A 26,225-nucleotide genomic window follows, 5' to 3' on the forward strand; every position below is an offset into this window, starting at 1 on the left:
ATCAATCTGAAGTCTGCAGAGTGAATCCGCGGGGATGTCGGTAACTTAGTTGACTGAGGAAGGCAATATCCTTCAGCGCCCCCTTGGCCCTAATAGGACGCACAGAGAGCTCCTCAAATGAGTTATCTTGGAAGAAAACGTGGTGCAGGAAAGTGCTCTCAGCACTTGGGGGGAGAAGCCGGCACAGAGGCAGCAGTGATAAAGTTTGCATAACTTAGGAGCGAGGAGTGGAGCCCGTATTGGTCCTGAACGTAGATCAGATTGTCCTGAACCTGGTTAGAGAATTCCCAGAGCGGCTCCCAGGGGCTCTCCTTAGGGGCCTGCAGAAGGCGTGTTCTTTGAATCGAAAGAGAATATTTCAAGCGGATGCAAGGGCCTCTGGCTGCAGGATAAGAGCAGAAACACAGAATGCAGTGAGTCTCCTGGAAGCTTCCATTTGTCAACGCCTGTGGCCCGGCTGGCATTCAGGGCTTTATAAGTGAGTGAGTGAGCTTTCCAGAGGGTTGGGGCCCTTGTGCACCCCTTGTGGGGTGGTGGTGGGGGGCTGGAAGGTTCAGTCTCTCATCCACTCACCAGCAGAGACCAACCGTCTCCTGTGGGCCCAGCCCTGCGATTGTCACCAGAAATGGAGACCAGATCAAGGTGCTCATAGCCTGGAGGACAACTGATGGGGGACAGAGGGGTTGCTGCATCAGCTGTCTGTCATGGACTGAAGGTTTGTGTCCCCAGAGTTCACGTGTTGAAGCCCTAACCCCCCATGGGATAGTATTTGGAGGTGGGGCCTTGGAGGTGATTAGGTTTAGATGAGGTCTTGAGGGTGGGGCCCCCAAGATAGGACTAGTGCCCATATAAGAAGAGGAAGAGAGACTAGAACACTTGCTCTTTCTGCACGCACGACCAAGGAAAGGACACGTGAGGACACAGCAAAAAGGCAGCCGTCTGCAAATCAGGGAGAGAGCCCTCACCAGAACCCGACGCTGCGGGCACCCTGCTCTCAAAACTGGGAGAGATAAATGTCTGTTCTTTAAGCCCCCTGTCTGCGGCATTTTGTTATGGTCACCCAAACTAAGACACTGCCCCACACTGAGCGCCTGCTGTATGCACCAGAATTCCCCGTGTGTGGGGCTGGCACGGCACGCCCTGGACACACTGTCTCAGCCAGTTGTCTCTGCCACCTCCTGAGGGGGGTACTATATTTGTCCTGCTGTACGGAAGAGGACATGGAGACTGGGGGAGGCTCGAGATGGGGTCACACTGTCGGCACAGATGGGACTGGGTTCCAAGTCACAAAGGTCATGACTCCAGACCCCAAACACCGGGGGCCTCTAAAGGGCACAGGACAGGGAGGCAGTCAGGAAGGTGCAGGTTCTGCGGCTGTCACGAGGAGGCCCAGAGAGCAGGGGATGGAAACTTCCAGGCGAAGGCCCAAGGCTGCGAGGCGGCTTCCTGGGAAATAATGCCCACCTACTGATTGGTGGGACGGTGTGTGCTGTGAAGTGGGGACAGCTGATGACAGGACGAGGGATGTCGTCGCTGGGTCCTTGACGGACAATCTCACTGGGGAGGCAAATGGGACTGCGGAGGGAGAGCAGCCCCAGTGAGGAGGGGAGGGCAGAGGGAGCCGCTGGGAGATGAGGCAGAGGGTCGGAGAGCTTGGAGGGGAGCTGGGGAGCCCTGAGGCTGACCAGAACCAAGCGTGGCCAGCGCTGGACTCTCCTGTTCCCGTGCGGGTGGCTCCGCTCCAGACATGCCCAGGATGGCCTCCCCCTCTGCTGGCTGGTCTGTCCGCCTCACCACCTGTCCCCATTCTCTCCAGCCCCATCCACTTCTGACAACTTAACCCAGCGCTCGGCCGGGGACACACCTACCGTCCACCAGCCGTAACCTCGCACAGGCCACTTGCCCTCTCTGAGGCCGGGTTTCCTTATCTGTAGAATGGGGGTGCAGACCAACTCCCCCCAGTTCAGAAAGGGATGAGGACAAAAGGACACCAAGTGACATCAGGCTGTCGCTGGGCGTCTGCGGGAGATCAAAGCAGCAATGACTCATTTGCATAACGAGCTGTGCGGGCAATTAAGCTCATCGCAGGTGCCACGGCCGCAGAGCTGCTGGTTCCAGACGCCGGGACCCTCCTCCGCCTCTTCCCGCCGTGGGCTGTGCGTCTGGGGTGCTGGGAGCAGGAGAGGAGCCGCTGTAACATCACCCTGAGCACATTTTGGAGAAAAGAGATGATGTTTTTCCCTAATTGGCTGTCACTCTCCAGGGCCTTTCTCAGCAGCCCCCCAGTGGCCTCTGGACTCGTGGTGCCGCTTTCCCACAGAGGGTGCATCACACGCCCTGTCCTCCGCATCTCTGGGGAGAGAGGAGGGGAGCCCGGCCTCCGGCTCCTTGTCCTCAGTCTTTAGAAGCAGAACTGCACACACTGGCCTGGACACTTCAGATACATGCAGATCGTGGACGACCAGGAAATGGCGAGGAATGTTCCAGATTAGAGGAGACTACAGAGAAAAGACAACTGAAAGTGAAGCATGATTCTCAGTCTGAACCTGACAATTCACAAGCTGACTAACGCGTGTTTGCGCCACCGAGGTTTGGAGGCTATTTGTTACACAGCATTTAATTGGATTTAAAAAAAAAAACAAACAGATAAAAATACATAATTTTGACAATTAGGGAAATTAGAATTTGGACTAATATTAGACCATCACCATCTCAGTCAGCTCAGTGGCCGTAACAAAATCCCACAGACTGGGCGGCTTAAGCTGCAGACGTTTATTGTCTCCCATTCTGGAGGCTGGACGCCTGGGATCAGGGTGCCTGCAACGTGGGTTCCTGGTAAGGACCCTCTTCCTGGCTTGTAGACAGCGGTCTTCTCGCTGCGTCCTCACACGGCAGAGAGAGCTCTAATCACATCACGGGGCCCCACCCTCATGACTTCATCTGACCCTAACCACCCCAAGACCCGTCCTCCTATACCTGCAACACATGTGAATTTTGGGGACACAAACACTCAGTCCACAGTAATTGCAGAGTGTCACCATCAGACTTTCAGCTGTGGAATTTTCCGAGAGAGCCACGCCAGCCCACCCAGGCAGGGACGTCCACCTCAGCCTTGCCCACTGGTCCCCCTCTTGCACCGTGTGTGCTGTGCCAGCGCTTATCTCTGCACAACCTCACTTGGTGGCTGATGGTCCTCAGAGGGAGGTCTTATCACCGCCTCCCGGACACAGGTGAACAGATGGAGGGTCAGTGTTCGTTCCTCTGTGAGAACATCGCCCTTCCTCCCAGCAGCGACGGTCATGACAGTGACGGTCAAGACAGCAATGGTCACTGTGGTGGGACAGCAATGGTCACGACAGTGACGGTCACCTTGGTTCGACAGTGATGGTCACGACATCGACGGTCACTGGGGTGGCTGCCCTGGTCACTGCGGCCCTGGCGGTTCTCACATTGTCCTCTCTTAGCCTCGAAGGCTCATCAGCCGTGTCAGGTCCTGGCGAGGGACCAGGCTCAGGATCAGCGTCGCACTAGAGGTCGCTCGACAGCCGATGGTGTCGGATCCCAGGGTTGTGAAATACCCTCGTGCAGGCCAGTTTCACGTGCTTGTATGTGCACGTGTGTCTTGTCTCATACACACGAGTGTGGAAAGATTGGAAATTACAGTTAAGATGATGACAGCAGGCATCTCCAGGGGTGGAGTTACAGGCGATTTTTATTTTCTTCCTTATATTTTTGCCTGTCGCCAGTATTCTCTACAACGAATGTGCTACTTCCTAAACCAGAAACAAAAACATGGTTATGTAGAGGGAGAGGGGGGTTACATACAGTGGTGGGGACACTCCAGTGACGTCAGCACCCACGGCCAGTCTATCCTTGAGTCAGGCTGCCGGCCACAGCTCTGCGAATTTAGGGGGAGGAGGAGCTCTGGGGAAGAGGCCAAATGTCGAGGGTCCCCGCCCCACCCCTGCCTCGATGGGTGACCCTGGGCAGGTCTCTGCATCTTCAGCCTCAGAGGCCCTGGCTATAGAGTGAGGGGTCGTCCAGCCTCTCGAAGGCCCACCAGGGACCATGATGACCCACAGCTGCTGGACACGGGCCCTCACTCCCGGAGCAGCTCCTTCTGGCCCCGTGATTTTGGTGTCTAACCACACCCACCAGGTGTGTGGCCACCCCGCACGCCTGCAGCGCCCCGGCCGTGGGGGTGCAGCGGTCTCCGGCCTGGCCGTCAGCCTTGCTGCGGCTGAACAGAGAGGCCCGGTGCCGACCGCCCAGACACACAGCGCAGCGCTTCCCAGAGCCGCACCGCTGCGTCAAACCAGAATAGAGACCTGTGCACCGTCGGAAATCAGAGAGAACCGGGTTGCCTCGGGGCCACGAAGCCCGTGGTAGAATGTCGGAGGCTCGCAAGGCCTCAGGTCTGTCCCTGTAGGTTTGCATTTTAGTCACGTTCATTGTAGGTGCGCGGGGTAGGAGGAGACACTAACACCAGCTTTTATTTTCTGCTTCCCACCAGCTGCACAGTTACCTGCTCTTGTTGTCAGAGAGGAAGAGCTCCCGAGTATCTGGCCCAACCTCCCGTTACAGATGGGGAAACTGAGGCCTGGGGAGCTGGCGGACTCTGCCCTGGACAGCGGACGGGCCGGGGAAGAGCAGGTGTGGGAGTCAGCCTGCTGGATTGAACCCAAACCCGGCCACTGCCCGGCGGTGTGGCCTTGAACAAGCCACTTAGCTTCTCTGAGCCCCGACGGTGAATCATCTTGATGACCCCAGGCCGGGGGTTGAGGTTAGAATAATAAAACGCCACCAAGACACCTCACCCAGCCTTGTGGGTATTCTAGGCTTCCTCCGTCTCCTCTCCCGGTCCCAGAGCCTCGGTCCCCACCCTCTCACCTCGGCAGGCCCTCCCCCCGCCCCCGCCCTGAGTCCCCAGTGGCCTCTGGTCTGAGTTCTGGGCTCTGTTGACTGGATCACACAGGCTTCGTCTTCCTGTCGTGTAAATTCCCCCTCGAGCGAGCTCACAAGACAAGCGACAGCCCTTGTCCCTTCTGCCCCTGACAGGAGCCTCCTGGGGCCGCTGCAGGAGAAGAGACACCGGGAGGGGGGCTCCCGGCAGGACGTCCCAGAGCAGGGGAGGAGGGACTTGGAGGATTCAAAGAGGGGAAACTGAGGCACCGAGGGACCCCCCCCACCCCCCACCCCCACCCCCCAGGCCTGTGACTGCGCAATTCTTTCCTGACTCTGCTCGTCTTTCCTCTTCCTCTGCGTCTCTTTCTCTCTGTCTCCCTCCATCCTTCTCTCCCTCCCCACCACCGGCTGGGGTGCTCATCAAGGCACCGAGAGGCCGCCTGCTCCTGTCTGGAGCCCATTCCTGCCCTGCTCAGCCCCAGGGCTGTGAGGAGGATGAGGGGGTAGAGTGAGCCTCTTCCCAGCCCTGACCAAGTCCAGGCCAGTCACCACACGTCCCTGGAGGCCTTGCTCACCCAGGCTTGGTCTGGCCTCCAGGGAGGGGGCCTGCCCTTGCACGTGAGGGGAGGGGGAGCCGCACATGCAAACAAGGAGACACACTCAGGAAAGGCTATGATGGAGGAAAGCAGCAACCCGGAGGGCTTCCTGGAGGTGGCACTGTTTGCGCTGGAGGTGAAGGGCTGGAACAGCAGAGGGAATAGCACACACACCAGCGTGAGGCAGGAACCACTGCCGTGAGGTAGGGGGTCTGGGGTCCCGGGGAATCATGGAGGTGGCTGCCGCAGACACCAGAACCCAGAGAACGTGACTGTCACACTCGAGCTCCGGCACAGGAGTGGAGGCACCGGGCTGTCAGGTCTGGGCCCTGCAGCGTCCCGGAGCTGCAGGCAGCCTCACTCGGCCTCCACACTTTTCTCTTTCTGCTACACTGAGGTTATGCTGATTTAATGAATTAATTCCCCCAATTATTGAATCGCTACCTAATTACAACCCGACGCAATTCTGACAGCCCTGAAAGTGAGGCTGTGTCATTGCCATTTCCTATGGAGGAGCTGGGTTCAGAGAGGCGATGTCACTGGCCAAGCGCACGGCCCCGTGGCCGAGGGGCCTCAGGATCCGTCACTCCGTGGAGGGATGCAGAGGTGCTGGCAACCCCACTCCTGTCTGTTTTGACGCTTCCCTGAAAGGCCCCCGTGGGCACTTCATCAATCCAGTCTGCAGGCAGGGCCCCTTAATCCCTCCTCCGTCTGGGGAAACTTTGGCTCCACTGGGCAGAATGACTCAGACGGGCGTCACTCTGTGGTCACAGCCCAGCCAGTGGCCTCTCTGGGCTCTGCGCCTGCTTGGTGACCAACTGGCCGGCAGGGAGCTCAGGGGGAGATGACGCCCCAGCAGAGGCATCTGTCCCATGACCCCCGGGAGGGCCAGCCCCGCATGGGTCAGTCCTGCTGCAGCCCTTCTCCTCGGAGAGGCGCATGGGGGCAGGGAGAGCCCTGGATCAGACCCCGGTCAGGCCTCGCAGGGTCTGAGAGAGGAGCGTGATCAGGTACAGATGGGGACGCAGAGCCACGAGCAGGCTGAGCGCCTGCCCGCAGACGACGAGCCAGCCAGGTTTGAACCCAGGCCCCCTGGAGCGGAGGGTCCCTCTAACGGCAGCTCCACCCCCGAAATAAACCAGCGTCCAGTTGCACACTCTTCCTTCTTGGATTCTAGACCATCCACTACCTTTGTATTTCACAGGAACACAGATTCTTCTGGGGTCTGGGGGATGGAAGCCATCCTCCCCTCCGAGCCCCCTCAGAGCCCAGGGCACCAAGCTCTGGTCTCCAAACATCCCCCCATCAAGGACAGGGACCCACCCCAGCTACACCCCTCTTCCACCAGCGGGACGCACGGGGAGGATGGGAGAGAGGCCGAGCGACCTTCCAGAAGCTCCCTCTGCCCGCCCATGCCCAAGGCCCAGGCCTGGGGAACGGGTCACCCCACGACCCTCACACCCTCACAGGTGAGTGCTCAGAGCTGGACACTGCTGGGCAGCAACAGGCAGGCGCGTCATCGCCTCCCTTACTCTTGTCACTCCCATCTGACAGAGGGGGAGACCGAGTCAGCTGCCACTCGAGGGAGTGACTGGGTTTGCGGTCTAGGCGTCCACCCTGGGCCCCCTCCTCGCCCACCACGTCCTGTCCCCATTGTCACTCTGACCTGATCTGGTGGCTGATCGGCCCAGCCATTGTTGGGGAGAGGAAAACGTCCTCGTGTTTCATTTCCACCCCGTTGTGGAGTGTGCACGCCCCCCTCCAGCCTGCAGGAGCGGCCTCTCCCTCCACCGCGCTGTGGTTCTGATGTTAAAACCGCCACCATCTGGGCTGGAAACACGCGACGAGACCATTTCCTTTAATGAGCCCAGCCTCGGGGAGCAGCCCAGACCACGGCTCTCCGCAGCACCCCAAGGCGGGAGACTAGCCCTCCCTGGCACCCAGGGCCAGCACATCCTCCCCCTGCCCTGCACTTCGCCCCGCTCAGCAGCCCGGGTGCCAGAGTCCACCCAGGCCCACAGTGCAGAGTCGCGGGCCGGGTCTGAATCCCCGCTCCTCCGCCTACGCTGGGACGTTTGCGCACAGGAGGTGAACTCCCCGGGGGGAGTCCAGGTCCCCGTGGCCTCCACACTTTGTGCTTGCTGGCAGGGCCAGATTTTGTTGGGAGTTCCCCATCCCCCTGCCAATGACTTCAGGAAGGGAGAGTGACCCCTCCCCAGCTACAGGGGTAAATCCTACAAAATGGAAACACTCGTGGTGGCCACTGTTCTGGGTACTGAGTTCTAGCCACTGAGATGGGAGTGAGGCTCCAGGAGCTTTCAGGGAAATGTTTCCTTGCCCCCCAAAAAGGCTCAGGAAAAGACGACCTCTCCTTCCACTAAACATGGCCACATCTGCTGTGACCTCTGGAGCAGCGACAGCCACCTTATAGCCAAGAAGAGGATGTGTCTGAGGCCAGAGAAGGGAGATGAGAAGGACCCGGGTCTTCTCTTTCTGTGCCTCTGAATTCTCCAGCCCTGGAGCTAGACCCCCTCAGAACTTCCTGTTCAGAGAGTTAAGACTTAGTTCTTATTATTTATATCATTTTGAGATGGGTTTTCTGCTATTTGCAGCCAAAAGTATTCTGATATCTTCAAGATCCTCACCTGTAAATGAGGATGATAATCCACCAAAAATGTCCCCTTCCAAATAAAATAAAACCCAGAACTTCCCAACTTGGAAGTGGCAGGAGACCCATCTATCTGTCTGTCTGTCTGTCTATTATCCTTCTATCGTCTGTGTATCTATATATCTATTTGTTTATCATCTATCTATCTATCTATCCGTCTATCTACCTACCTATCTATAATCTATGTATCTATGTGTCTGTGTATCTATGTGTGTATCTATGTGTCTATGTGTCTATCTATGTATCTATGCATCTATCTATAATCTATATATCTATGTAGCACCCATCTATTACCTGCGTATCTAGGTATCTATCATCCACCTACCACCCATGTATCTGTCTGTAATCTATGCATCTATGTATCTACAGAGCGCCCGCCTATCATCTGTGTATCTACGTGTCTATGTGTCCGTGTATCTATTTCCCTGTGTATCTACGTATCCATCTCATTGTCATCCATCTCTGGGTCACTCACCTACTTCACAGACCTCTCCTTTCCTGCCTCCTTCTGCATCTCCGGTGCTCTCTGCCCCATCCGTGTCCCAGGAAGTGCTCCCAAGATCCTCCGTGGAAAGTCAGCTGGGAAGCCTGCTCCTGGAGGGGCCTTGTGAGGACTTTGAGGCCATGCCACCCTCCCATGCTGCTCCTCCCCTGGCCTGGCTGCAGCGGGGGCTTCAGGAGGGACAGTGACAAGGACGGAGGGTTCCTGTGCCAGGGCCTGCACTGGCACCGAGGGCTGCTAAAGGAACATGTGCTGTGACGCCAGGTTGTAATAAGCGAAGCAGGGAGTGGGTGGAAGGGAGGGGAGGCGCTCAGGGAGGGAGCGTTAGAGCAGGGGGAGGTGATGGGGGGGAGTGTCCCACGGAAAAGCACATGCAGGGGTGGGGAGGGTGGTGACATGGCTGGGGACCTGCAAGGGTTGGCTGCTTGTATGCCTCAGCTGCGGGCCCTGGGGGACAGAGGGGGAGAGAGAGTGAGAATGAGAGAGACAGAGACGCAGAGGGACAAAGAGAAAGAAGGGAGACCTCTTGAAGAGCTTGCCTTGGAGAGGGGCTCTGAATGACGAGCCACAGAGTTGAGACTTTTCCTGGAGGACCATGAGAAAGGGTCGGAGGCCTTGGGCGCGGGGCCGGGGGTCCGGCTGGAAGGAGGACAGGTGAGGCTGCCGTGGGGTGGGGGGTGGGGGCGGGCCTGACCCAGCAGGGGCCCAGGCCAAGGCAGGCCCGGTGAAGGGTGCAGGCAGCCCAGGGCCTGCCCCAGGGGAGGGAGCTCCGCGGCCCCGCCTCGCAGCCGGCTGCCCATGGTCCCCCCTGTGGGGGTGCTGGAAAGCCCACAGTCGCTGCCTCTGCCCCCAGCACTGGCAACATTGGGCCGGGCCGTGGCGCGGAGCCCTGTGTTTGCACCTTTTTTTCTTTCTTTAACACAGAAACTTTTCTTTTAACAAAATATTGTGCAGAAGCCCAAAATACCAAACACTTTAGAATAAGGTGGAAATAAGAGCTAAGGTCTGCCACCCCTGCCCTCCGCCCCCCACATTACCCACCAGGAAGGCACAGTTCCACGCCCACTGCCATGGGGCCCTCATGGCCCAGGGTCGAGGTCTCATTTGAGTCACTTTGGCCTCTCCCTCCGGCAGCTGGGAGTCTGGGCGCTGGGGCAAGTGGGTCCCCTTGACATCTGGAATCGCTCATTGTCCCCAGCGGGACCCCTGGAATGCAGCTCTGGGATGGGATGTGGGGGCTGGGGTCTGGACCACAGAAGGAATGGAAGTGCAGGGGCGTGTTGGCCCCACGAAGGTACGTCCACACCCTAAACGGGGAACCTGTGACCAGGACCTTGTCTGGAAGTAGGGTCTTTGCAGATTCTGTTAAGGTAAGGATCCAGGGATGAGGAGGTGACCCTGGGTTATCCGGATGGGCCCTACATCCAGTGACAAGTGTCCTTATAGGAGAGAGAAGAGAAGAGGCAGAGGAGAGGCCATGTGAGGACGGAGGCAGAGACTGGGGTGATGTGGCCACAGGCCCAGGAACCCTGCAGCCCCCAGGAGCTGGAAGAGGCAGGAGGGACCCTCCCCCGGAGCCTCAGAGGGGGCCCGGCCCGACCACACCTTGACTTCAGACTGCCAGCCTCCAGAGCCATGAGAGACGAATGTCTGCTATTTGAAGCCCCTAGTTTTTGGAATTTGATTACGGCCCCGGGACATTACTCCAGGAAGGAAGTAGGATTCTGCGGAGGGAGACCTCACAGCCAACAGACTTGGCCCACCCTGGGCTGGAGCCACGAAGGCCCCCAGAGTATCTGAGCTGGGCTGCACCGAGGGACCGGCACCTTCCCACTCTAAGGGGGTCTGGGTGGCACACTGTGGGGATTGCGCCCCACAGGTCACCAGCACCTGTCACTCACCACACACCTCCCTCTCTTGCCATCTTGAAGGGGATGGGTCCACACCGCGCAGTGTGCCCGGCAGCCCGTTAGCCGCCAGCGGACGCCTGGGCAGTGGCTAGCATTCTGTTGGTGGTTATCGGGGCAGGTGGGAGCAGCGGCAGGAGGTGTGCAGACCGGGAAGTGTGGGTGGGACAGGAAGTCGAGGAGTGGGGGAGGCCTGGTCTGCACCTGCTCTGCCCCGAGCCGCAGTGCCGCCCCAAACAGCCCGTCCCCCCTCTGCCCGCGGGTCTCTCTGGATATAATGTGACAAACTGCCCTTCCAGAAGGCCACATCCTGAAGGGCCAGGGCTGTGCCCACGGAGGAGCCTGACAGCTTCCCAGGGCTGTGCTCACCTCCCCAGGGTCATGGCGGGGGCAGCCTGGCCCTCCCACCACCACCTTCTGTGACAGTCATCTGACCACGGGCTGCAGAGGGCAGTCACGTCCTGCCCGGGGAGGAGGTGGCATCGATCTGCCCCGAACTGAACAAGACAGAACACGCCAGGCCTGCCGACCTTTTCAAACTGCCGGTAATTCAATGATCCCGCCTCCTGGCGCCCCAAGAGCGGCAGCTAACGTGATTAGCAGGAGGCAGGGCGCAGCGGAGCAGCCACGGCCAGAGGAGCCTTGCTGGGATGGGCGGGAGGCGGGAGGACTGCCTCTGCCCAGCCTCCGGGCCTCCTCCTGCTTGTCCACAGCCCTCCCTGACGTGGTGACAGGTGGAGCTTTCTAAATTCACAGTGGAATGTTTCACCTCCACCTCAAATTTCTCCAAAGTCCTGATCCAGAAGCCCTCTTCATGTGACCATAACCCTCGGGGACCCCAGCCATGGAGGACGGCCAGGGGCCGCTGAGGAGGGGGACCAAGGAGAGAGAGATGCCCTGCCTAGGGGACTCCCCACCTAGGGGACACTCCCGCCCCACCATTCTGCCCCCTCTCCCTCTATCCCCCACCCCAGCCACTTCCCACCGTCCTTGTGGCCACCACCCTGGCTGGGCCACTGTGGCCTTTCCCATGATGAGTATAGTGGCTCGTCTCCGGTCTCAAGCCTCCCTCATCTCCCTGTTCTCCCCTTCCACTTCAGCCAAATCAGTCTTCCGGAAACACACATCTGGCAATACCACTGCCCTGCAAATCCACATCACGGCCCCACCGAGGGCCTGGCGGAAAAGCATGGTTGTTGTAGGGTGTCACGGCCTGGCCCTCGCACAGCTCCCTGAGGCTGTGCTCAGTCACACTGCTGTGCCTTCTCTCCACACACCTGGGGGACTGCTATTCATCCTTCAACACCCACCCCAGATGGTCCCTGGAAGGCTTGTCCGCCCCCAGTAACCATCAGTGTGTCCCCATTACAGTCATGTGAAGCAGGTTTCACAAGGCCACACAGCTGGCCACACAGGTCTCTGAAGGCCCCGTGCACCAGGACCCCCAGGGGTCCCTCAGCCCGTGACACATAGCCTTCCTGGTGGTGGGCTCGCACGCCCCGCCTGCCTGAGCACCGGTGAGGCGGGACCAGGCGCCCTCCCCCGGCCCGGTGACCACAGCTCCCGGTGGTGCTGACAGCCTCCAGCTCGCTGGGGTCCAACATGAGCAATGAGGCCAGAGCGAGCAGGAGATCAATTCCTCGTTTCTGTGATTAATCCACGGCCTTAGAAATGACTGTATCCTGCTGCCCCCGAGGGTCAGCCCTGCAGGCCGCCCAGGGACGCGTGCAGACTCCGTCTGTGTGTGAAAGGAACACCACCCCGAGGAGGCCAGCCAGGAGTCTGCCCCTCTGCAGTGGGTGGGCAGGGAGCCCCCAGACTCTGGTCCAGCGCAGGAAAGGAGTGCAGGTCCCACGTGACAGAGGCTGGGGACCAGCCTGAGAAGGAGGACTGCCCTCCCTCACCTCCTTGCTGTGACCCTGGGCAGGCTGCTCGGGCCCGCGGGGTCCCCACGGCTTCCCCCGGAAAGAGGCTCAAACCTGAGTGGCCTCAAGGAGTCAGTGTTGTGCCTTAGAGGGGTCCAGGCTGCAGCCGTGGGAAAGTCCAGTCATCTCCCTCCTGAGCTGGTCACGGCCTGGGAACGCCCCACCCCAGCCCCTCCCAGGGGCCCAAATCTCCTCACTTCTCTGCGTCTCTGTGTTCCGGTCTCCGAAATGGGAATGAACTACAGAGCCTTGTTTCCTCATCTGCAGAATGGTAGCGACCTGGGCCTCACAGACGACTGTCTCCAGGGACCCCCCAGCTGAAGCCAAAGAGGTGTCTCAGGGGACCTGGGCACAGGTCTCCTTTCCTGGGGTCCGTGTTCTGGGGTTCATTTGACCTCACTCAAGCAGGGATGGGGGTCCCGGCTGAGTGTCCAGCCCCCTGGCTTCCGTCCCTGTGGGTGGACCTGGCCCCCGCCTCCCCTATGCCCTGTCCTGGCCTGCCCAGTTGGCCACAGCACAGCAGGAGGCCAGGCTCCCATTCTTGGGTCCTCCCTGTTCCCAGGGATCCCTCCAAGATGACCCCCTGCTGAGGAGCATGGTGCCCCTCTGGTCCCCACGAGGATGCTGGGGAGGACCACCGAGGCTCCAGCTCCCGCCACCCATGGCCCAGAGGCCCCCCTCGCCCGGATGACCTGCAGGCTCAGCTTGCACAGCCCCCTCCCCAGGGAGCCTGCCCCAGCTCTGGAAGACCCCCTACCCTCCTCTCCTCCCCCCCAACCTCCACCCCCAGAGCTCCCCTAGGCCAGGCCTCTTCAGGGAAGAGAAAGGGAGGGGAGCTTCTACCCTGCACCTGCCCTTTCCCTGGGGATCAGACCCTCAAGCTTGTGGCTGGGACCCCGGGCAGAACGTCCAGATCCCCCATCCATGGTTCTGTCCTCATGTCCAGTCTGGGCCACCCAGAATGAGCACCATGTCCCAGAGGAGGTGGCCTGCCTGGGCACCATCTCCTAAGGGACACAGGCCCAGATGGGCACTGACAGCCCTGCCCTCCTGCCATCCCCCTGCCTGATGCGCTGCCACGGCCACTCTCACTGCCCACTGCCTGCCAGCGCCACGCGTGGGGCCGTTCCCGAAGCAGCAGGTGACTGCAGCCAGTAGGGCTGGTTTAGACGCACCAAAGGCTGCCTCACGTGACGGCCCCTGAGCTGACAGGAGGAGGTGCAAGCCGGCCAGGTGGGGACAGGTGACAGGCGTGTCCCTGGGGAGGAAGCAGCAGGACACCCACAGCCAGTTCAGTGTCGCCACCACCCAGAGGGAGGGCTGGTCGGGGCCAGGGGCCAGAGGGAACGTCCTGGGCGGACCGGGGAGGAGCAGGAGGAGCGAGAGGAAGAGGAGGAGGTGCAGCCCCTCCCTCACTGCAGGGGGGAGGGGAGGGGAGGGGAGAAGGCTGCCTCCAGGCTGCAATGTCCCGACGCAGGTGGTAAGTATGCCAGCCGAGGAGGCCAGATGTGCCCGCGGGCTTCTGCCCCGGGGTCCTGGGGCCACAGGCTCCAGAGGGGACGCGCAAAGAACAGTGGGCAGCGCTGTGGGGTGCCCGGGGCTGGCCTGACTTCCCAGAGCCTTCCTGGCAGGCCGAGAGGACCTTCAGGTCAGCCCCTGCTCCCGCCTCACGTGAGCCCCCGATACGGGAGGCTCACCACCAAGCCGCCCCCATCACTGCCAGCTTGGAGGCAGGAAGGTGAGGAGCTGGCCCAGCGTGGCCAGGAGAGTGAAGACGGGAGTAGGAGGAGGAAAGAGAAACGCAGGAGAGGGGCAGGCGGAGCCCAGGGGAGAGCACGGGGCAGCGATGTTGGGGCCTCTCCGTCTGCTCAGATCAATATGCTTCAACAGACACCGGCTGTGTCAGAGTCCTGGGGCTATGTAACAAAGCACCACACTGGGTGCTTAGAACAACGGAAATGTGTTCCCTCACAGCTCTGGAGGCTGGAAGCCCGAAGTCAGGGTGTGGGCGGAGCCACGCTCCTGGGGGCTAGGGGACAAGCCTCTGCCTCCTCCGGGTCAGCGGCCCCGGCAGTTCTTGTAGATGCATCACCCCAGTCTCTGCCTCTGTTGTCCCACGGCCTTCTCCTCTCTGTGTGTCTGCCTCTGTATCTCCGTGTCCTCTTCTCGGAAGGGCCCGCGTTAATCCAGCACGCCCACGTCTTAGCTTACTACATGTGCAGGAACCCTGTTTCCACATACGGTCACATTCTGAGGTTCCGGGAAAGACATGAATTTGGGGTCACTATTCAACCCAGTACACGGGATGGTGCTCGGGGGCCCCGGGCTGGCCTCAGGGCAGGAGAGAGGCCTGGGCTCGGTTGGGCACACGTCTGTGTTCTGAGCACGCAGCCCGAGGCTGCTGGGTCAGGCTCGACAGACGCTGGTGAATGAATAAACAATGGGTTGGCGACACGGTCACGGTCCCATGATGGGAGGAGTGGATGTGGCGGTTGTGACAAAGCCCTCGTCCCTCGGGGAGTCAGGGAAGCCTCGCAGGGTGACATGCGCACCAGTGCCGGGTACTCAGGACACGCTCCACCCTGTGGACAGCTACTGTCCCAGATGCTCTGGGCGATAGAGAGTGTTCAAGACCCTGCGATACCCTCTGGGACTTTCTGCCTTGAAAACATCTAACCTTCAACCTGTGCCCCTCTCCTCTGGAAAAAGGACGGGCCTCGTGTGGCTCCAAAGCTGGGAAAGGAAGACTTTATCAACATAAAATCATGCTTAACTTCCAATTTCCTGGGCTCCTGTCAGATTGTACCAGGACCTTAATATCATTTGAACATTTTCATATTTAACTTGCAGGTCGCCTGTTGCTCAGCGTGACGAGAAGGAGGCGCTCCGCCGTCCATCGCTGTGGGCCCCGAGGCCGTCTCCTGCTGAGTCAGAGGCCCCACATCCCCTCTGAGGAGTCTGGTTCCCACTGCCGTGGAATGCAAATGAAGGAGGGGCTCGCCACCGCCCAGCCTGCAGGGGGGCAGCAAGAATGTGAGCTGGAAACTTCCACCTACGGGCCATCCAGACCCCCTCAGGCCAAGGTGATGTTTCCCCCTCACAGTGTCCCCCACCCCTCTCAGGGACTCTGCTGTCCTCTGATTGCCCGGGTCCAGCCACTTCTTCAGGAGCCAACCCATGCCACCATCTCTGGACACTGGGTCATCCTTCAATCCATGCCTCCATTTATCCCTCTGTTTATCCACCTACCAACTCACTCATCCATCCATCTCCACCCTCCATCCCCCCATCCACTCATCTATCCATCCATCCACCCATCCATCCAATAAAAATGCTTCTTTTATTCAGCATTCGTTTTTAAACAAGTGTTTGTTAGAGATCCAGATAGCAGTACTGATTTCTGCATCACACTGCAAAACATGTCTGCATAATTTATTTCCTTTATTTTACTTAATCTTCACAACGACACTAAGCATGTGGCAGAGATGGCGAGCTGCCCGTCCAAGTCCTCCTTCTGCTCGCCGTCCTGGCTCGCAGCTCCATGACATTTCCCAGCTCTCTTAGTTGCAGCTGTGTGACTGTTCTGACCCAGGGGAGGTGGGGGAAGCGAGGTGGCCGTTTCTGGGCCAAGACTTGGAAGAAGCGGGTGCATCTGCTCTGACTCTCCTTCTCCCTCCCCCAGCTGGACGCAGTGATGAGGGGAGCTGGGGAAAGTAGGGTCACAAGGTGGGCAGAGTGAGGGTCCACCATCAGCTCAGGAGAATGCTGCCCACCGACCATCTGCCCAGGAAGGCTTCATGAGCCAGAAATGTGTATCTATCCTTTTGGAGCCATTATGTGTTTTGGGGTCTTTCTGTTACCACGACCAAACCTATTTTAACTAACGGATTAGGCACTGTTACCCTCAACATACAAAAAAGGATCCTGAGACCCACAAAGGAAAGGAATTGACTTGGTGATGATTTCTTGGATCTGACACCTAAAGCACAGCCAACAAAAGCAAAAAAGCTTCTGCACAGCAAAGGAAACCATCAACAGAACGGAAAGACAGTCTGTGGAATGGGAGAAAATATTTGTAAACCATGTATCTGATAAGGGATTAATATCCAAAATGTATAAGGAACTCATACAACTCGATAGCAAAAGAACCAAATAACTTGATTAAAATGGGCAAAGGACTTAGACATTTTTTCAAAGAAGACACACAGATGGCCAACAGGCACATGAAAAGGTGCTCGACATCACTAATCATTAGGGAAATGAAAATCAAAATCACAAGGAAATACCACCTCACTCCTGTTAGAATGGCTACTATCAAAGAGACAAGAGGGGCTGGCCCAGTGGTGCAGTGGTTAAGTTCACGTGCTCCACTTCGGTGGCCTGGGGTTTGCCAGTTCAGATCCTGGGCACAGACCTATGCACTGCTCATCAAGCCATGCTGAGGCCGCGTCCCACATAGAGCAAATAGAAGGATGTACAACTATGACATACAACTATCTGCTGGGGCTTTGGGGAGAAAAAAGGAAAAAAGGAGGAAGATTGGCAACAGATGTTAGCTCAGGGGCAATCTTCCTCAAAATAAAATTTAAAAAAAGGAAAAATCTTTAAAAAAAGAGAGAGAGACAAGAGATAACAAGTGTTGGCGAGGATGTGGAGAAAAGGGAACACTTGTGCACTGTTAGTGGGAATGTAAATTGGTGCAGCCACTATGGAAAACAGTATGGAGGTTTCTCAAAAAGTAAAAAATTGAACTACCATATGATCCAGCATTTCCACTTTCCATCCAAGGGAAATGAAATCAGGATCTCCAAGAGATATCTGCACTCCTGTGTTCATTGCAGCATTATTCACAGTAGTCAAGATATAGAAAAAACCGAAGTGTCCATCGACAGGTGAGTGGATAAAGAATATGCGGTATATACAATAGAGTGGAATATTATTCAGCCTTAAAAAAGAAGGAAATCCTGCCTTTGCAACACCACAGATGGACCTTGAGAAGATCGTGCTAAGTGAAATGAGCCAGGTACAGAAAGACAAATACTGCGGGATCTCACTTCTAAGTGGAATCTAAAATAAACAAATTCATAGAAGCAGAAAGTACAATGGTGGTTGTGGGGGGCTGGGGGAGGGGGACATGGGGAGATGTTGGTCAAAGGGCACAAAGTTTCAGTTACGCAGAGGAATAACTTTTGGAGATCTACTGTAGAGCAATGCAGCTATAGTTAACAACACTGTAGTGTATACCTGAAATTTGCTGGAGTAGATCTTAACCTGGTGATCTAGTGGTTAAGACTTGGCACTCCCACCGCCGAGGCTTGGGTTCGTTTCCCAGTCGGGGAACCACACCATCCGTCTGTCGGTTGTCACACTGTGGCGGCTGCACGTTACTGTGATGCTGAAAGCTATGCCGCCGGTATTTGTGTGTGTGTGTGTGTGTGTGTGTGAGGAAGATCAGCCCTGAGCTAACATCCGTGCTAATCCTCCTCTTTTTGCTGAGGAAGACCGGCTCTGAGCTAACATCTATTGCCAATCCTCCTTCTTTTTTTTTTTTTTCCCCCAAAGCCCCAGTAGGTAGTTGTATGTCATAGTTGCACATCCTTCTAGTTGCTGTATGTGGGACGTGGCCTCACCATGGCCGGAGAAGCGGTGCGTCGGTGCGCGCCCGGGATCCGAACCCAGGCCGCCAGTAGCGGAGCCCGCGCACTTAACCACCAAGCCACGGGGCAGTCCCCCCACCGGTATTTTAAATACCAGCGGGGTCACTCGTGGTGGACAGGTTTCAGCGGACCTTCCAGACTATGTAGACTAAGAAAAAGGACCTGGCCACCCACTTCCGAAAAAACTGGCCATGAAAACCCTATGAATAGCAGTGGAATCTCGTCTGATGGAGCGCCGGAAGGCGAGAGGATGGCGCAAAAAGACCAGGCAGGGTTCCGCTGCGCTGCACACAGGAGCGCTGGGAACTGGAATCCACTCGACGGCACTAACAACAAAGATCTGAACTGTTCTCACCACAAAAAAGAAAAGGAAAAGAAAACGGTAGCCGTGTGAGGGGATGGATATGTTAATTAACTCAATCGTGGTGATTATTTCACAGCATATATGTATATCAAACGTCAAGTTGTACGCCTTAAAAATATGCAGTCATTTATACCTCTGGAAAGGTGGAAAAAAGTTTTTATTTTTTTAAAAAGTTTCAGTTATGCTAGATGAGTGAGTTCCAGAGATCTGCTGCTGTCTCACCGTAAGCAGGAGCCTAGCAGAGAAGGGCAGAGGTGGAGTGGCCCTCAGTCAGGGCCCTGGTCCCCTCTCCTGGGCACTGACAGGCCGGAGGGCCCTGCGGACTTCACCCTGGCTACAGGACCTGGGCTGGGCCCTGGGACCCGGGACGCCATGTCTCAAAGGTTATTCTGGAACAAGGAGTCCAGACCCTCTCACCTCGCTGCCCACTCCCCAAATGGCCCACATGGCATTACTGCCCAGTCCTCCCAAGGCCCAGCTCAACTCCGTCCTCGGTGTGGGCCCCCCGGGCTTGTCGGAGTGGCAGATCTGTGTGCAGACAGTTTCTTCCGGAGGTGAAGAAAGCAGTGGGGAGGGGAGGAGCCACTGAGGGCGGGCGCCAAGGGCCTGGAACACGGGAAAATTGGGGATAACCACTTGGGGATGTGAGAGGAGGGGAGACGAGAGAGGACCCCACATGAGGGGCTCAGAGAAGTGAGGGAGCGGGATACGGGGACCTCTGGGGAGGAGCCCGCCTTCCAGGCAGAGGGAACAGTGAGCACAAAGGCTCTGAACTCTGTGGGGTCCTTGGCACCCACCCCACGAGGTGCCCCAGGATTCAGTGAGGTGACAGGCACAGGTCATATGATCCTCTGGTGATGGGGCTATGGGGTCCTCGCCCTCTGACCCACATGGTCATTCATGGGTCCCCCCTCCAGGAGGTAGAGGGAGGAGATGAGGAGGGGCCCCAGTGCAGCGGACCCGCGCCAGGGCTCCCGGAGCCCCAGCTCCCCTGGAACCCCCCACAGCAGCCAGGACGCCTGCCGGAACTCGGGGAATGCGGGAGCAGAGGTGGCCCGGACACCGGCCCAGATTAGTAAACCATCGATGTACAACCACCAGTGTTTTCAAAGGTCATAAAACATTAAAGCAATTGATGGAGGGAAAATATCACAGATTTCTTCAGCAGTTTCTTGGCCTATTTTAACCACGTTAACTTTTTAATTAAAATTGACTGCTCGAGAGTTTCCAATAGAACCAAGTCTCGCTTCTTAGAATAGAGGGCGTGCACATGGGACTTCTCAGCAAACCAGCTTTCTGGAGATCCGGAGGTGGGGTGGCAGCAGGAAAAAGGGGGTTTGGGGTGGAGAGAGTAGGGGTGCTCTGAGGCAGCCGGCAGATGGACCCTGGGGGGGGTGGGCACCTCGCGGGGGGTGGGGAGGGGCCCTCCTTGCCCTCCTGACGCTGAACACTCTCTGACTGCCCTCCATGGGGGTCATCTCAGGCCCCCACCCCGAGCTGCCTGCAGAGGAGCACTGTCGCCACGGTCGCCAGCCTCCCAGTGGAGCGAGGGGTGCCATCCTCCCTTCTCTGGTCACCGGTCTGTGGTAGGTCTGTGCTCAGTGCTGATCTCACCGGGGCAGGCCTCCCCTCCAGAGCCTTCGATGGCTCCTCATTATTCAGGATGAGCTCCCAGCTCCTTAGCACGGTTCTGCTCCTGGCAAGTTGCGCGACCTGGGCACTTGTTCAACTGCTCCGTGCCTCAGTTTCTTCTTCTGTAAATCAGGACTAATGATAGTCCCAACCCCGAAAGACTGGGTGAGAGTCAATGGAGTTCATCCCAGCGGGGGCCTGACGCAGGGTGAGGGTTGCAGCAACATCAGTATCACATGGCCTGGTCCCCGTGTACCCCACCTGCATCTAATGCCACTGCCCCCAAAGCACTTGTGGGTCCCTGGATACCTCCTGTTGGCCACCTCTGTGCCTTTAAGCTCGACGTCCCTCTGCAAGAATTCTCCCCCATGGCCCCAGCTTGAGCCCACACTCACCAGCTCCACCTCTCAGAAGGCTTCCCTGACCCCACCAGAAGCAGGGGCCTCACACTGGTCTCTGGGCCACCTGGTCCTTGTGCCCTCCCCACACCTCATTGCCCAGCAGCTGACACTCCCTGGTCTCTCCTGTGAGCCAGCTCAGCACCCCCAGGCCTGGCACGTCATGGACCCAGTTTCCCGCCAAATATAGCAGAGATCAGCCAAGGGAGGGAAGGGAGAGGAGACAGACAAAGACAGAGAGAGAACCAGAGACAGAGAGAGACATGCAGAGAGGGACACACAGCAGGAGAGACAGGGAAACACAGTGACAGTTAGTGGGACCAAGACAGACACATACAGAGATGCACCAAGAGATAGAGACAGAGACATAAAGAGAGAGACAGACGAGAGACACAGAGAAGCTGACAGAGAAAGACACAGAGCAGACAGACGGAGGGCGGGGGCTGGGGACAGGGAGGCACCTGACCGGGAGGCGTCCGCGGTGCCAGCCCTGGGGGTGTCCGGGGCCTGCGCCATCCTCGCCAGCCCAGGGCTGCAGCCGAGGAGAGGAGGTGGGGCTGGGCCCCTGTGGGGAGGGCTGGGGTGGGAGAGCTCGGCCTCAACCCCAGCGAGGTCGCTGTCACTGCAGGTAGAGCCCTGGCAGTGGACAGGGGCTGAGGATGGGCTCCGGGGCGAGGGGAGCAGGCTGTTGACAGGAAAGTCCCCCCAGGCTCCACCTGGGCCCACACGTGCCCTCGAAGGGTGGCGGTGGTGGGATGGGCTCCTCACTGGCGTCTTGTGGGAGTGAGAACCCCAGGCAGCCTGTGGGGCCCGTCAGCAGGTGGATCGGGGGTCTGGCTCTGCCCCCTCTCTCTGCCCCTCCAGTCCAGCCCTCTGCTACAAAGGAAGGCAGAGAACTTGGCCTGTGGGGGTGGGGGGCCACAGGAGAGGAGCCGGGTCACCAGCAGCTGCCCTCTGGAGTGGCGGTTCCCTAGGCAGGGCACTCGGGTTGCCTTGGAGACCGACAGCAGGGGTCAGTGGAGCCCAGGTGCGCACCCCCTGAGGAAGCCTGGGGACTCTGATTTGCGCCTTAATGGACTCTCTCAGATCAGGAGAGGGGGTCCTGAGGGCGCAAGCAGGAAAGCTGGGCCTCGTGGGCCGGGGGCAGGGGGTGCCGGGGCAGAGCCAACCGCCTGCCCCCTGTTCCTGGTACCCCTCAATTAATGCACTTGATTGAAATATGCTAGTGGCGGCCGGGTCAGCGTCGTGTGTAAATGCGTGCTGTGCCGGGGATGGAGACTGCACCCAGTGTTCACTGTAAGCAAGTCACCGAAGAGGAAGGGCCAAGGCCAGGGGACCCTCAGTGGTCAGACTTCTCCCAGGACCTGGCCAGGGCAGGACTCACCTCGGGGACGGTCAGGGCGGGGCGGGGTGGAGGCCAGAGACAGTGACCCAGGGGAGGGCCAAGGGGGCACCGGACTGGGGAAGAGATCGAGGGTGGTGGGAGAGAGATGGACAAGTAGGAGAGTTGGAAAGACAGCTCGGGCAGAGACAAGAGGATCGAGAAGAGGAGAGGGAGCAGGGAACGAGGTAGGCGGCACGAGATAGGAGGGTGACACGTGGACCCAAACTCCGGCATTCCTGTCGCATCTGGTACCTCTGAGGGGGCCGGCCCCAGAGCAGAAAGGATGTGAGCCTCAGAGGGAGACCTGACTTGGGGCCAAAGGCCACCCCGGCCCTCATTAGCCTGCGACCAGCAGCAATGTATTCGCCTCTCTGAGACTCGGGGGTTTTGCCTGTGAAATGGGAACATACCGCCTGACCGTTGTTGCTGTCATGACAATTACGTTTTTTGAATGATAGATTTATTTTTCAAAACTGTTTTAGATTTACAGAAAAATTGAGAACATAGCACAGAATTCCCATATACCTTGCCCACCCAGTTTCCCCTGGTATTATTAACGTTTTACGTTAGATGGCACGTTTGTTACGACTCATGAACCAACGTGGACACACTGTTATTAACTAAAGCCCACACTTTAATCAGATTTCTTTAGTTCCACCTAATGCCTTTTTCTGTCCCCAGCTCCCGTCCAGGACACCATGTGACACTCAGTCGTCACGTCTCTTGGGCTCCTCGGGGCTGGGACAGATTTTCAGCCTCTCCTAGTTGTTCAAGACCTTGGCATTTTATGAGGAACCCTGGTCGGGTATTTTGTAGGATGCCCCTCAGTTGGGGCGGGTCTGATGTTGTTCTCATGAGTGGACTGAGGTCATGGTCCTTGGGGGGAAGACCCGAGATGAAGTGTCTTCTCCCCCATCACGTCAAGGGTGCCTGCGGTCCACATGACCTCTCACTGGATGTTGACCTTGACCCCTGGCCGAGGTCGTGCTGGCAGGGTGTCTCCACCGTAAAGTTCCTCTCTCTTCCCCCTCCCACACGTCCTCTGGGAGGAGGTCCCCGAGCACAGCCCGCCCCTGAGGAATGGGGAGGGAGCTCCCATCCTGGAGGGTGGGGTCCACACATATTACGGGGAATTCTATACGGGAGGTTTGTCTCGTCTCCCTTACTTATTTATTCATTCAATTATTTATTTATATTAGTGTGGACTGGTGGATATGGACTATCAGGGAGGGCTTCCTGGAGGAAGTAGCACCAACCCTGAACCTTATACATTTCGGTTATAACCCAATAGTACTTGTTTATGTTGTTGCTCAATTGTTTCAGCTTTGGCCGATGGGAGCTCTTTCAGTTGCTTCTGTGTCTCTTTGACTTGCTCCAGCAAGGTGGATTGGGTCTCTTTGTTTTGCTTTGTTTTGTTCAAGCACGTCCTCACTTTGTGGGGCTGCAAGATGTGCCAGGCTCACCTTATGTTTTTCCTGCCCCAGCCCTAGAATCAGCCATTTCTCCAAGGAGCCTGGTTCCTTTTCTTGGAGAATGGTATATTAGAAATCAAGATCTTGGTGTATGAGAATTAATTTTAGAAATGATTTGGTACACTTAGCACGGGGCTGGGCACAGCAGAAGACACAGCCCGTTTGCTGAACTATGCGGAGGGGTTCTTTGCCTGCCAGTCTCTGCCCACGTCCGGCCACAGCAGAAGTGGCTGTGGGGCCACCTGCCTGCGCCCATCGGCCCCAGCTGCTCTTCGAGGACAGCCTTACACTTTGCTGGGGTGGAGAGCAGGAGCAGACCGAAAGAGCCGTGAAACGAGATTATGGCCACGAGGCGCCTGTGGGAGTCGCCGTGGAGCGAGACGAACCCTCTCCCTGGTGGCTCTGTCCGGGCGCTGTTTGCGGTGCCCTCTGTCGTGCAAACGCAAGCACAATGGATGGAAACACACCAGCGCCTCCTGTGCCGGTGGCCAGGCTTCCCGAGGACAGAGAGAACACTCTGCCGTCGAGACCCACAGAGCCCGTAGACAGGGCCACAGACAGGGAGACTCGCCAGCACCCGCTCTGAACCAGCCACCTGCCTCGTGTGGACTCAGGAATGCCCCCTGAATTCCAGGGCAAAGAAAACTGGCCTCTAAGTGTGAGCTGATGCCCCCAGAGCCCTCGGGCAGCCTGTGGAGTGGGCACAGCTGCAGATGTTGGGCAAGTTGGACCTCTGCTCTCAGCCTCAGTCTGCACATCTGTGAATGGTGGGGAGCAGGGCCCGCCTCCTGGCTCTCCCAGATGACCCACTTCCTCGAGCCTTCATACCAGCTCAAACACCCTCCTTCACTCAACTCCCTCTCGGCCTTGGGTGCCTCACACCCACACGGAGGGCGGTTGAACATTCGAGGAGTGTCTATACCAGGGAGGACAGACCAGAACGAATAAACACAGGGAGAAAAGATGACCTCAGAAAGAGAGAGGATGCTGCTTCCATAAGACAAGAACAGTATGCTCTACACGAGAGACAGACAGAGAATACACATGAGCCGTTGAAAGTTTTAAAAATATATATGATAAGCAAAATTTAAATTAATAGAAAGATTGGAAGAAAAATATGAGGGGATTTCTTAGAACATAAGGCAAAAAGACAAAGCAATAGAAAATAGGAAAGAAAAGATTTTAAATAATGAGACACTCGATAGAGATCAAACATACAACTAATGAGAGTTCCAGACAGAGAAAAGGAAACCCAGAGTGGAGAAGGTTTTACAGGGATATTTTCAGAAAATTTCCCAGAACTGAAGGACGGATGTTTCCGGGTTGAAAGGGCCCGCAGAGGTCCGGCACTGTCATCACGAAATTTCAGAACGGGAGTGACGGAGGAAGAGCCAAGTGCTCCGGGACAGAGACAGGACAGGATCGGTGGCAGAGGAGGGGCTCCGGGGTCTGGGGACGCCCAGAAAGCAGTGCTGGAAGCTGCCATCCAGGAGCACGGCCTCTGAGGGGCCGAGGGACACAATTTTCAGCCAGAATCTGATACCCAGCCAAACTGTCAATCAAGCGTGAGGGCCAAGTCAGACCTCGTCAGCATGATGGACCCACAAGCTGCCTTCCCGGCTCTTTCTCTTAGGAGACAGCTCGAGGGTGGGCCTCAGTCAGCGAGGGAGGGCTCGGAGAGGAGGCCCCCGAGTTGGGGTTAGAGGGCCTCCCCGCCTGGAGAGCCCGTGCAGCCCGAGTGGGGTGCGGCGTAGGGCCAGGGGCCAGGGTTTGGGGCCGTGTCTGGACCCCGGGAGAAGCGCTGCTGGGTGACAGGTCTGTTAAAGCATTTGGAGAAGAAAACAGGGGCTCGCAGGAGAGATTGCAAAACTAGACAGACACCGTTCACCTGAGCATTCTGCTCAATGCAGTTCACAGAGGGAACAGAGGCCAGAGGGTGACCAGCACCCCAGGAGCCCTCGGGCCCCTCCTGCCCAGGATTGCCCCCCCGACCTCCTACAGCTCCGGTGAGTTCTGCCTGTTTCTGTACTCTACGTAACTGAATCAAGCCTCGGAAGTTTTAAAATACTGAAACAACGGTATGACACCAAGGAAAACAGTGACATCTTGGTACGTAGAAGGAGCCCAGTGTCCTGACTGCAAGAATATAGGACATGCTTGTCACAACCACAGATCAGCACCTCGACCCAGGAGACAAAGCTACGAGGTAACACGGTCAGAGGAGGAGCCGTCCTGTGAGGACGGAACATCTCCCGGTTCACACCTCAGCTCGGTGGGGTCTAACACGCGTAATGTGTTACAATATCACAACCACAGCATGTCCACAGTCGTACCCACCGAGGTGACGGGGCCCCCAGTAACGACACTATCCTGGGGGGATGGGGAGGAAGCAGGGGCCGGGGCTTGAAGACACATCATTCTGACACTTGTTACGCCGGGAAGGGAGACACTGTCCTGGACATTACCGTGGGGTGGCGACCCTGGCGGCACGGGACAGAGATCCGCTCGAGGAGACTCCAAGTACAACAAGTCAGGTGGGGGCCTATAGCCAAGCGGGGGACAGAAGCACTGAGAGGGGACGCTGAAGACGGGGACCCCTGTCGGGTGGAGGCTGGGCGACAAGAGGCGCAGAGGGGCCTGGCGGAGTTTGGCCGGGGAGACGGTCCCGGTCGGGCACACCATTCGAGCTCACCACGGGCCTCAGTAGCAGCCGGAGCGAGGGCTTGTGATCTGGAAGCTGGGACGAGTGCCCGCGGAGCCCGCGCGGGGGCCGGGGTCGTGGCCTCCGGTAGCAGAGCCAGGTGGGCCACTCAGC

This window comes from Ceratotherium simum, chromosome 8, assembly GCF_057802395.1.
Source record: "Ceratotherium simum simum isolate JZ-2026a chromosome 8, ASM5780239v1, whole genome shotgun sequence".
Lineage (NCBI taxonomy): Eukaryota > Metazoa > Chordata > Mammalia > Perissodactyla > Rhinocerotidae > Ceratotherium > Ceratotherium simum.